This window comes from Rissa tridactyla, chromosome 4 (genome assembly GCF_028500815.1).
Source record: "Rissa tridactyla isolate bRisTri1 chromosome 4, bRisTri1.patW.cur.20221130, whole genome shotgun sequence".
NCBI lineage: Eukaryota > Metazoa > Chordata > Aves > Charadriiformes > Laridae > Rissa > Rissa tridactyla.
The window spans coordinates 84,028,372-84,041,425 of NC_071469.1; positions in this window are offsets into that span (position 1 = coordinate 84,028,372).

Genomic DNA, 13,054 nt, shown 5'->3' on the forward strand with positions numbered 1-13,054 from the left:
GAGGGCATGGTCTGAGAGGTCACAAAGTGCAAGGGAGTATCCTGTGGCTACATCTTGAAGATGAGATGGCATTAAAAACCACACATGGTTCAGGAAGGCACTTGGTGACAAGAGTTTGGAGGCCAAGAGCCATGGAAATCATGGCGTGCCTGCCTGCGTGTTGCTCTTCCTGGGGCATGTCCTTACAGCCATGTTGGAGGCCATAGCGCCCCAGCCTGGTACTGCTGGTCTTGTCTTTGGCGGTGAGATACGTCCCGTTGAATAAAAAATGGAACAAGCTTTTTACTCAGTTTCCAGTCCTTGACTTCCAGTGAATCGGTTTAAATCCTTCTGTATCATATCAAGCCAGACAACTCCTGCAAGAACAAAATAGATTTCTTCCTAAATCAGTAATGAGAAGGTCCGACCCAGTCAATTCTAATTGGGAAAGTGTAATGGTCATGGCTGAGCTCCCTGTTGAAACTGTATTGTCATACTAAAGAGAGAATGAAAGGTAGTAATGCGCTCAAAGTAAGCAGACACTTCTCAGACCTGTAAGCAGGAACAAGATCCCAATCCTCAGCCCAGTACATTAGCCATGAGACAGACATTCTTCTTGAAGGCCTCTGAAGAAATACAGTGTGAGGATGCTTCAGTCACTGTAAGTAGTTAAGTGAATGATATATGTATATAAAACACTGCTTTTACACTTGCAATGCTAATTTGACTAATCATAACTTTTCAAAGTCAAAATTCATCTATGAATAGACTTTAAGAGTTCTTGAGAAGGTAATTACTGCATTCAAGGGAAAATTTTAATATTTTTAAAGAAAATTGTGTTAAATTCATATTGTATTCCCATTGGACACACTTAATATAGACTGTGTGAGTACGAGGTTAGAGGAATATGTTTGCATTGTAATTCATCTAAAAAGACTGTCTGAGAGCTACAATTGCAGTGAAGACACTTTCTGGCTCTCTTCTTCAAAGAGAATTTAGCAGGAATAATCAATAAGTGATGCCCTTTGGCCCAGTTCACAATGATCTGATCTGCTGGGGTTGTTCCAATTTCCAAACTATCTATTGCTGCATGCAGAGTTCCTGCAGACTCAAGGATGGTAATGGTTTGAGCTTAGACTGCTTGAAGGAGGATAAGATGAGTAAAACTTTCCAAGCTACACCAAGAGCCTCAGTTGAACATGTTGCTGTTCTGCAGGAGCAAAAAGCACTTACGGATCTGCAGCATCGGAGCTGAAGCACCCAGGCCATGACTCTGTATAGATCAGTCAAGTAAAAAGAAGATAGTTTTACCTTGTTCATTCATTTTTATCTTTATGTTCTTCCAGGCAAAGTGCTTATATTTAGATGTTCTTAAAAACATTCTGCTTTGGCAATTTCTGCTGTTATTTTTTGTTAAAAGGAAATTGATTTTGGAGGGTTAGGTAAGTACAATAGAGTAGTGAAGCCTAGAGCATTGAAGTTTTGTGTAAGTCTGGTTTTGTGAAGTTTCAGAATATTGACAGGGTGTGTGCATCTTGTCAACTCTTATGCAGATAAAAGTGAACTGGCTTGCAGGCTGTGCTAGTAAGTATTTTATGGATTACAGTGTGACAAATAGCAAGTAGTTTGGCTTCCAGAGTTAAGTGTTAAGCAACTTGGATTATTAATGAAAATTCAGCAGAGAAGAGCACTCTTTTTAGCTGTTGTCTCAGTCAAACTTGAATGCCAGTAATCATATTACTCTACCCTCTTTGAGAGAGGCTTTTCAAGTTTCTGTTAGTTTTGTGGCATGTGAGGATTTTCAAAACGGATCAGATAAAAAATAGTTCCAGAGCTAAACATTTCCAGAGGGCTGCTCATGTCCACATAGCTTTATTGTGTCTTCATTTATTCCTGTGTTCTTTCTCAGTTTGAGTTTTCTGACACAAGAAAAATAGAAAATTCAGAGGTTCTCATAAACGACAATGAAATAACAGTTCCCAGACCTGCTGAATGTACGTGGAATTTCAAAAAGTATACTCTAAAAAGTATTTGTAGTCAGGTTGTCAGTCATGGTATCTGGATTTTACTTGACGATTTCACAAGTAGACACGTTTCTCAGTATTTCTCTAAATTGTATTTTTTGAGATTTATGTAATATTACCTCTAAGGAAATAATTTGAGCCTAGACTTGTGGACCAATGAGTCCTGTGTGGAGAAAACACGCAGTGTGGCTGCCCATTCAGTTCCTGCTGAATGGGGCTGTCCCAGGCTGTGAGAAAGGAGAGGAGCTCGGGAATGGATAACCCTCGCAGAGGCTGGAGGCAGGCTGCGCGGGAGATTCAGCCAAGGTAAGAGCTAGCTGTCGAGAAGCCTGCTAAGAAGTTGGCCTGGGACCATGCATCTGGAGCACTCTCAAGTATGCGGTAATTCCTAGAAAGGCTGAGCTCTGCCTTTCATCATTAACAACAGCCACAAGGGACAATATCTGGTAGAAAGATCCCTCTCACTTATACAGGATGAAAGCATAGCATATCATTTGTTGTTGGATAGATTTTGAGTGCTAGTGAACCGTAAAAAAAAAAAAAAAATCTTAGTAGTAATTCCAGTAGTGTTTTGCTGAATATTCCTGTGTGGTTTTGGACTAATTAAAATCACCACTTTTGTCTTTATAAGTCAGTAAAGGGGGTAATCAATGTCTAAGTAGTTAATGAGTTTGGCAAGTTCAAACCTCGAATATGACTTTTCATAAAAATATCGATTTACGGTTGGTCTAATTTATTCTTAAATTTTATGCAGGGACTCCTAGATTAACTGAAGTGCTTTGCTGTGCTAGTAGAGCTGCTCATTTTCGAACTGTTCCTCCGGGCTTTTCAAGAAATGCATCTATAGCCATACCATTTTTTTAATTATACAGACTAATCTCTGTGCAGTTTTGCCTTTTTTCTCTTGATACATTATCTAATAGGTCTTTTTAATGTTTGCTTTAGCTAGCAGCAGTGTTTCCTGAACTGCTATGAAAACTAGTGTTACAGGAGAGAGTACAGGGCATCATCTGGAGCCTCATTGGAGCTCTCCATAAATAGTTATATCAGTGTTGATCTTCAATAGCCTTTTAACATAAATTACATCATTTTGAGTTGGAAGAGTTATAATTATTTATTGCCTAAGTCATGTTTAATTCTCAGGATATACGCTTGCTACCTGTAATCATAGTAGTTCTTAGGATGATAAAGAAGTGGAAAAAAGAATGGGTATGGGAACTTTATCCATTTTAATTTTAGAAGTATAGAGCATGGGATAAGGACCAGTGGCCAAGGTACAGCTTGGGTCAGATCCTGCTTAGTTATATTTCCACGGGACTGAGCTTTACTGAGAAGACTTGTCTCACAACTCTTAACTAGGATTTCATGGACCAGTTAAAATGTCTCATTGACTTCAGTAGATATTGGTCTGGGCCTTGGACTGTTAACTGCAATCATGAGGGGGTTCGGGTGACCTGGATTACTTGGCAGATATTTTGGACTGTTTCAGCCTGGCTACAGATCTACTTCTCTATGGAGCGAGAGTTAAAAAGTCTCTGCGCTGAGAGGCAGACGCACATGCAAGAAACTTACAGTGTAGCCTATAGAGTCTTTCTAACCTGGCTTCACAACTCTTTTCAGAGGTGAGCAGTATTCAACAAAAAGCATCAATTTTATTTGGAGCAAGTGTACCTTTGGGGCTAAATTAAAGTTATAGGAGAGGAGTGATGCGGTAGAAGAGGTCCTAGAGCAGTGCTCTTCCTTGCTAAAAAATATTTTGTCACTAAACATTTTGCCGTATGGTGATGCCCTTAAATTTGATGGTACCTTTAATAAGAAATAAATGCATATATAGATACATATTTAAAATATAGATATGGGTTTTACGTATATAAAAATACATTAAGCTTGGTTTCCTCTTTAATGCCTCAGAGATCTTCCTCCTGGGAGATACTGACATTCCCTTCATATTGGGTGGATTTACCGCAAGGAAAGCTAGAGGAAACTTAAAAGTGTCCGGTTTTATTTAAAACCTTGGTGGTCTTTAACGGCTGCCCCACAGTTCCAGCCTGGTACAAACTTAAACAGAGCTCTTTGTTGCTCTTGAATGTGACATAATCCTTTCATCTGGCATGCTGAATGAAGTATGCACATGGCTTTTTTGCTACCCCTGCTGGGCTGCCTTGTTACACCTTCAGAGCAAACCACCCCCCAGTAAAAATGCTTGGGCTCTGTCATCCACCCTAATGCCAATAAACAACAGATAACTATGGCATCTTTTGGCTTTAAAATGCTGCCCCTTGTTAAACTTGTGTGTTGAGGAAGGAAACAGCTCTCCACAGCATTGTTTCTTGCAGATACAGATACAGAGTACATTTTTTTGTTGTTTGCATGTTTGCTAATTTGAAGCTCTTTGAAGAATCCTACAGGGAGATCAAAGACAAAAGATTAGAACGTTTTTAATAAAGTGAAGAAGGATCAGGTTAGATCAAAGGGACAAGCTGACAGGAAATAAGTAGGTGCCGTTGTTGGCTGACACTTGCATGCTGTAGGGTGATTTCTGTGTTAATGTGAGGTCAGGAGGAGGATTGCTTTACATCTTATTGTCTCCAGACTTTGCTGACTGGGTGTGTCTTTGTACTTCGCTTTAATCTCAAAAATTAAAACCCATAAAGTCACAGTTTGGCTCAGCCACATGATTTTTCTAGTTATTTAGCTTTGATTTTGAAATAAAAATAAAATTTGGAACGCACCAGCAGGGTATGGAGGTAATTAATTGGCCTGCAAGGGGATTCAGCTACAGGAATATTCATTATCAGAGGCACTGGGCCTCAATCACCTCCAGAGTAATTTTGTGACTTTAATGGAATTAAATCCTACCCCACTGTCTCGAGAGAAAACATGTTTTCTTTATATATACTGAAGCCTTGTGTGCTCACAGGTTGTACCACTGTAATTAAACCAGTACAATGAAATTAATATATCCCCTTCAGTTTGGGTGCAGTTTTATTGGTACAGAGCTGCTAATTGGATAGAGTTTATTTCCCTGAGAGATTAGAGTGACAGCACTAACTGTAACAGGATCACTGGCCTCCCTGCGATCTTCAGCACGTAGGCTGTGGTGGATGCATGGTAGTCTTTGGCATCCTGGTGTATGTATATCAGAAGTAAGGTGCTTTACAAAATACCCCTTTCTTCTAATAAGAAATCACCCTTCTGTGTGATGTAGCTACAAGCTAACTTAAGGGCAGTTGCAGGAAAACAAGCCAATTTCCTCACTATATGACAGGTGGTTGTGTAGTTGCACACAGCTTCATCTCCCCATGTATCTTCACAGGTGAAGAAACCAAACAAATGATCGAGAGGTTTGTGTGACTTCCATTAGCAGGAAACTTCCTCTGCCTGAAAGGATGTTTTCCAGCAAAGGTGCAGGATTTGTTCCACGCACGAAAGGGTTAGTAGCATTAGCTTTCCGCTCAGCACAAGTACACACACAGTTCTTCCTCCAGCACTGGGGGTTTCTGCTGCCCTAATGCAGAATGGCACTCTGATGGTTAGATGTATTATTGGACACTGTGCAAGCATTAATTGGCTTTTTTTAATCCAGTCATGTTAAATCAAAATAAAAGATTTTGGTGTGGCCTTAACAGAAAGAGCTGGACTCTGCCTCTTGCTTGTTACTACAATAGGAGTAATAATCATACTTCATTAGAGAAATGTATCTTTTATCATATTTTTTTATTTTTGTCTTGCAGTCTGTTATGTAAATGGGCGATGACTCTACAAAACCAAAAGGAAGTATTCACTAAAGTAAAGTTACCTAAACTTGCTAGGGCAAAGTAAAACAAATGGGAAGAGAAGGTTAGTTTGCATTTAGGAATCTGGGGAAAGTTTGTGAGCCTCAGCAGGATGTTAAAAACAGCACTGGGCTTTGACTAATGTGCACCAGTGGGAAAAGCATTCCTTCCCACCGCCTGTGCTGTGCCTGAGCAGAGCCACTCTCTCCTGGTGCACGTACTGCACTGTTTGCTGCTGTACGTATGCCTTATCTGGGGTTCCCGATTAAAGGCTGCATGGCAGAGTGTATGAAGGGCTGCTGTTCTGGGTGCAGTCAGGATCACTTCACCATGCAGTCAGGATTCAGCTTCAGGAGAGGTGACCCTGGCGGGGTACAGTGTTAAGCCAACAGCTGAGGATGGCATATGGGAAGACGACAACCTGGTTTGATTTTCAACATAGTCTCATTTTCTGTATTTGGTCACATGCCAAAGAGCCTCCTGGCTGTCAGTCTGTTACATTTTGTGATCGGTAGGCTGTAATTAAAATTACTTCTAAGTCAGAAATATGCAGCATTCAGGTAGAAAAAAGACTGAAGGCTCCTCAAATACTCAAAGTGCTTCTGTCTGGCCACTGTAACAGCACATTTAGAGACATATACCTCTGTAATCGCATAGTCCCTGTTGACTCCCTTGCTAGACTTGGCTTTAGCTGGGAAATATACCCTGATATGTTTCTCAAAGCTTTCAGATTTAGAAGTGGCAGAGCATTCTTTTTGAGACTTACCTGTCCAGTTAAAACACAGGATTTTTACCTAAATTTTAGATATTGCATGGAGCTGTTCTTCTGCAATAAAATATAGTCGTTGGAGAAAGGCAGATGCTGCTGGAAAAATGAGTAGTGAGAGGGTAGCAGAAAAATAGGGATCTTGGGGATCTCGATAGTGGACATAAATGTCTGAATCCTGCTACAGTTCTGAGGGATACTAATGAGTCCAGGTGGACAGAGGTTCCTGGATTATAGAAGTGCAGGAAAAAACAGGCAACGTCCAAAATAGGAGAATCGGAGTTGTAAACTGATTTAAATTTGTGTAATCTCTTAATAAATACAAGACCATAAACCTACAGGCATTGCAGGAGTATGATAGGACTGGAATGCAGCAGAAGCATTCAAAGCAATTAAACAGTATGAAAGGAAATGGAAGAAAAAGAGCGTCCTTTAATGGACTTTACAGAATTAAGATTAACAATTCAGGGAGAGGTGCAAAGGAGGGAATGAGGATGTTGACAAAGTGTTATGGTAACAGAAAATTCAGTGATGAAACACAGAATTCCCCGAGGGAACCATAAATCAGCTTTAGTCTACAAGGTATGTTGGTTCCTAAATCAGCAGGAGTCCGGTACCTAAATAGCTTTGCAGTGTAGTCCCAGATGCTTTACTTTGGACTCTTATGTTCCTTTTAGGTTTCATGTGGTTTTAAATTTAACAGGGCATTAATTTCCTTTTGAACCAAAGCATGTTAGTAGTGTCCTTAATATATTTATTAAATGAAGAATCCTAAAGGATAGCTTGGGATTTTTCAGAGTTCTGCAATGCTAGGTGTTTTAATATAAAGTAGAAAGCGTTAAGGAAAGGTTGAAAAATGACGGGGACCGTCAAGCTGAGACTTAATAACTTTGGGAGGATTGATTTATCCTGTGCTTGGAGATTTAATGGGTGTCTTTGTGGTTCATTAGATGTGGGGCTTCAGTGGTAGCATACTAAGAACAAATAATTATGATCCAAACACAGATACAGCAGTTTATCTGTTGATTAATACATGAACAACGGGAAACATTGGGTTACCCCGTGAGGATGGAGGTGAGAGGGCTGGAGCCGAGCTGGAGCAGCAGCCTGTGCCCACTAGGTGGTAATGCCGGTTGCTAAATCTTCGCTCCCTTCTGCTGGAATGAAATTTTGAACACGAAGTAATGAGAAACTTTGGATCTGAGAATCTACAGAGTTTTCAAAGAAAACAGAACTTAGTAAATCTTAAGGTTTAATATGTAGCTTCTGGCAGTGCACAAAAGCCTTGTATAGATGTGCTTTATCCAGTGGTACATGTGTATAATGTCTTTTTGTAAGTTTTGTGATGGTTTCTGAAATTGTTGAGCATTCATTATGAATAACCACGTTCAACTGCCACTACCTCCAGTTATTCTAAAAATCTTCATCATAGTAAATTGCAATCTTTGGCCCAAATGACACACGAAACTGAAGGAATGACTGGATGATAAAGGGTTGTTATTGGCTTCAATTTGAAGGTGAATTTGTCACCCAAGGTGGTTTGTGGGGAAACAAAAGCTGAGGGGCATTTAAAATCAATTAAGTATGGCAAGATTTATGATGAAGCCTTTGTTTAACAGTATATCATGGTGTCTAGGATTGAAACTGTTGGGCTAGAAATTAACCCAAACTGAAAAGGGAATTTAGGGAAGAAAGAACATGATTGTTTGATCTAGAATTTGGAGAGAATGACTTAAGAAAAATTTAATCTCCTGACTCTAGAAATCAGCTAAATTTCTGTATCTTCTGAAGAAGATAGTGTTGCCAGAAGCAAAATGTTTTGTAACACCAAGATCAAACATCAGGTCTTCCTGGACTCAAAGATTAACTGAGTACCATTACTTCCTTCCTGCAAAATCTAGGGGTGCCCACTAGAAAACTCCTGCTCAAATACAGAGTAGTTTCATCCCACTTTTCATTTGTGAGTCTATGAAACAAGCCAGTATGTAGTAGGATAACAGATAGAGATGGGCAAAACTGCAAAGGTCTGTCTCTGAAGATGTTGCAACCCCAACTCACTTTGGGATCAAAAGTAAAAATTCTGGTATTGTTTTTACAGACCTTAAAAAAATTCTGAAAAATGTGCTTGGGAATGTCAACCTGAAAAAGAATTATAATTTTGAAGTTGGTATGAATATTTAAAAATGCAAAAGAAAATTTAGCTTTCAACTGATAAATATTAAATTTCGGTGTTGTATTCTGGGTTATCTGGTCCACATTTTGCTCAGGTAGTTCAGGATTGTTCGCCATGTTAATCTGTAGTATTCATTTGAGATGGATAGATGATGAGAAAGAGAAAGACATGAGTATCTTATTCCAAGCATCAGCAACCTTTACTGGGGTAGTGGGGAGGCTACTTCCACCCCCAGTGCTGCGGAAGCGTGGATGGGCACGGCAGGCACTGGGCAGCCCTGCCTTGCGGCAGGAGCCCTGATGTTTTTGTGAGCTTTGGGAGTGTGCAGGGCTGCTGGAGAAGGGAGTGCAGCTGCGGCAGGTCCTGCCTGCAGGTGGCATGTGGCCACTGGGAGAGAGGTGGCAGAGAGGCCGTGTCCTTGTGTTGCAGCCATGGTGATCATTCAGCTGTAAAGCCTTAAGTCATACCAAACTTGAGGTTATGGTAAGTCTATAGAGGCTGACACAATTCCAGGTAATGAGCAAAATTGCAAGCCAGAGGTGGGGGAGACCCACTATGTCAATACATTTCAGGGGGATTGGCTGTATTTTATTTCCCCCCACGCAGTTTGAACTCAGTCTGGAGGCATGCTGTGCGATTGCTGCTTTCATCATCTTGCCTTCTCTCTCTCAATCAGGTGTTTTTCTCCCTTCAAGTGTCGATAGAGTTCAAAGTACATTTAAGCCCCAGTATTAACTCTAGACTCAAAATAGTGCAGTAATGTCACTGGTATAAATGAAGGCTTTACAAGGACAATAGATATTACTGTTTTGATGCTGGCAATGGAGATGAGTCATATTCCGTATTTTGAAGCAGATTTTGTTTTTCACAGAAGCAAACTATTAAATGCATGCAATTCTGTCCTTCCCAATTATATTTCTTGTCAACCTGTGCTATGTAACTTAATCTAATTTTACTAAGCCTGTCATTGTAATAAGAACACCAACATTAACAACACTAAAATTTGGTTTTCATGTTCTTGATCCCGAAATCTCACCCATGAAGATGGGATTTTGAGTTGGCATAGAGCCTATTAGTTTAAATGCATTTCTTTGTGTGCATAATGGTTTGGGCAAATCGGTGCCATGGTCAAGGACTGTATTTGCTAGAATTCACTTGGAGTAGGAAATACGTCTATCAGAATCTATCAGATCTATAACATACCTTGCTTTGCCCACTAGCCAACTGACTGCATTTTGACTCTAAGAAAAATACAATTAATCTCCCTGTGGGTATATTTTTGTTCTTAACAGTGATTGGTTTTTAAATACATTTTTTTCCCCCTATCTGTATGTGCTTAATTCTCTTATTGGCTCTATTTGGTGTAATTCTCATTTGCCAATTTAAACTGATTTCTAATACCTTATATTTGTGTGACTGGGGAAAAAAACCAAAACAATTCCCTTAGCAAATCAGTTATATTTCAGCATTCTTACACTTCTCCCTCAAAAGTAAAACATTAACATTAGGTGAAATGAAGCATGTTGCCTAATATGTTAATTATGGAGACAGATAATCATTAACTTTATTAAAGCTCTTGAGAATGATTCAGGATTATAGAAAACAAATTATTTTCTCTTTTGGCATATATTTCTGTATTTTAAAAATATGTAAGTGCCTTGTGGATGAGATTTGAAAAATAAATAGAACAGTCTGAACTTTGTAAAGATGTGTACAACTCTGACAAAATACAGGGTTTCACTCTTTAGGATATACTTGCTGAAATACTTGAACTGTTTTCTCCAGAAAATGTTAAATAAAACCTTACTATTTTCAATTCGAAAAAAAAAGGGGGGGGGGAAATTGGAGGTTTTATAGTTTGTTTGTTTTTTTTAAAAAAAGAACAGTGGCACAATTCATACATAACCTATATTTTTAAGACTTTGGATCTATTGTCTATTGCTTGTACCAGAAAAGACATAGAAGAATATTCAAAACACAGTAGAAACCCAAAGTTATAGTGGAGGTAGCGGAGGTATTTGCTCAGGGAGACTAGAAATAGTGGAGTAAATATTACATATCCTACAAATGAGTAGGACATTTATCTTCATTGTACACCTGGTATTAGCATTAAATGCATTCAGATCAACAAGACTACCACAAATGCTCTGAGGAGATGTGAGCGGGACAAAGCTGAGCAGCTCTGAATTTGGCCTCTGCCATTTGGGAAACTATCCCCTCCCTGACCCAGCGGGGCACATTGAGGACATGGCAGTGTCCGCAAGGTCCTGCTAACTCTGTGTTGTACAGCTGCTGTCCCAGGCTCACCGTGGTCCAGTTTGGATGTTAGCAGGCATTTCATCAGCACACCCTATTTTTTGCTTTTCCTAAGTTTTGTCTCTCACTCGTCAGAGAGGCTGTAGTTGATGAGAAGCAGGAGCTCCAAAACCACCAGCAACCTGTGACAGGTCTCACCTTGAGGAAAGGGAGCAATTCCAAAGGATGGTGTCTTAACTAGTAGTTGCTCACAAGCTTCAGTTTGTTTTGGGAGTGGGGGGGGACGAGAAGGAACTTGTTTCCAGCCTAGCTAGAGGCTTAACTTTCTCTTCCTAAAGCTGATGGAAAACTCACAAATACTCTCAGTTCTCAGTTCAGAATTTTCCTTTGACTTCACATTGAAGGAAAGGAAGCAATATGGGGAAGGCACCAAACAATTTTGGGTAACAAAATCAAACAAGGCAACACAAGCCCAGAGCTCTCCAGCTTCTGCTACCACACTGATACTCATGTCTGCCTTTGCTCACAGCCTGCTGTTTCAGAGGAGGTATTTTTGCAGGTGTAGCTGCTAATCTTCTTAGGCCTAACAGTATCATATAGAAGATGCTCATATATATGCCTCTAATGTTGCTCCTTCCTCTTCTGCTTTGCTTTCAGGAATTAAGGCATTTGTGGTGACTACACGGTTTAAGGAGTAATTAGCAAAGTCAAATCACACCTTTCAAAGCTGGAAACCCAAAATTAGACTCCCAAATCCGTGTTTAGGCTGCTGCTTATGTTGTCTGGTTTTTAAGAGTATGGAGATGAGATACCTTTTGGCTTCAGTGGTGGCTGCTGAATGCAAAGCCCATTACCTACAAGAAGACAGGCGTCTCCTTTCAGAAATGCGAACACTTGTTTCAGACAATTTTGTTACAATGAATGTGACAATGACACTTGTGTATGGACTTAAAACACAATCAAAGCTTTCCTTAAATCAGAATGGGGAAAAAACCCCAGAAAATTATATGCAAGTATAAGACAGAAAATAACATTTTGAAGTGAAGCCCAAGGTGTAAGTTTTGCATAACTGGAATTTGGAGTACATGCTGAAACATAGGAAACATCCTGTGTATGTCCACTCAACGTGCTTTTCTTCTTACATGGAATTTAGCAGGTTTTTCTGTGTCTGAAGACTGCAGGTGTGATTACCTCTGGTTTCCAAGGGAAAAACCTATGCTTCTGACTGGAGAGCCCTGTATCTTGTTTGTGCATTTTGAAAGGATAAAATAATACTAATCAACATTTATACTTTTTACAAGGAAAGGTATAGCTATCTCTGTGTGTACTGGGGAACAAAGGATTTGTTGCTTTTTTTTTTTCCCTAATAAGTTGATGGATAAATCACATATTCTCTTGTACTCTTTTTGTAAAACTTTCCTTTTTAGGTACATATAATGTTTGTTTTGTGTGCAGAAGGGCAGATAAGAGAGGAGAAAATCAACAATGAGACACTGAATGTTTTAGACAGTTGCTCTGTATAGGTGCATTACTACAAAAGGAGAGATTATCTTGACATGTGCTGGTTTGATTTTAAATAGTAGTAGGTGTTTCTTAAAAGGCAGTAGGCATATGGTGTTAAATTGGAACTGGACTAAAGTAAACACAGGCTTTCTCCTTTGACAAGCTTGCAGTCTCATTAGGGTAAATTACCCAGTACTGAGCTCCCTTTTTCTATGATTAAGTGGTTATTGGGATCCAACCTAATTAGTTTAAAGCTGGCTTGGGTATCTCTATACAACACTGTCATTATTTCTGTGCTGCTGTGGAGACATAGTCTAAAGTCTTCATTTGAAATCCATTAAAGTCAAAGGAGCTCTTTCTGTTGGTTGAAAGAGCTTTGCATCAGGCTGAAAACACGTCAAGAGTACAGTACAGAAAACAGAGAGAGCCCGGTGATGTGGTCCAGGCCTGGCACGTCTATTGGGATATAGTTCTTCAGGGAGGGGGCCGGGAATGCAGGCACAGGGTGGCACAGCACGGGGACAACAGGCTGAGGGGACAGGCCAGGGAGCTGGCAAAGGGGGCTTGTGTGTGATGA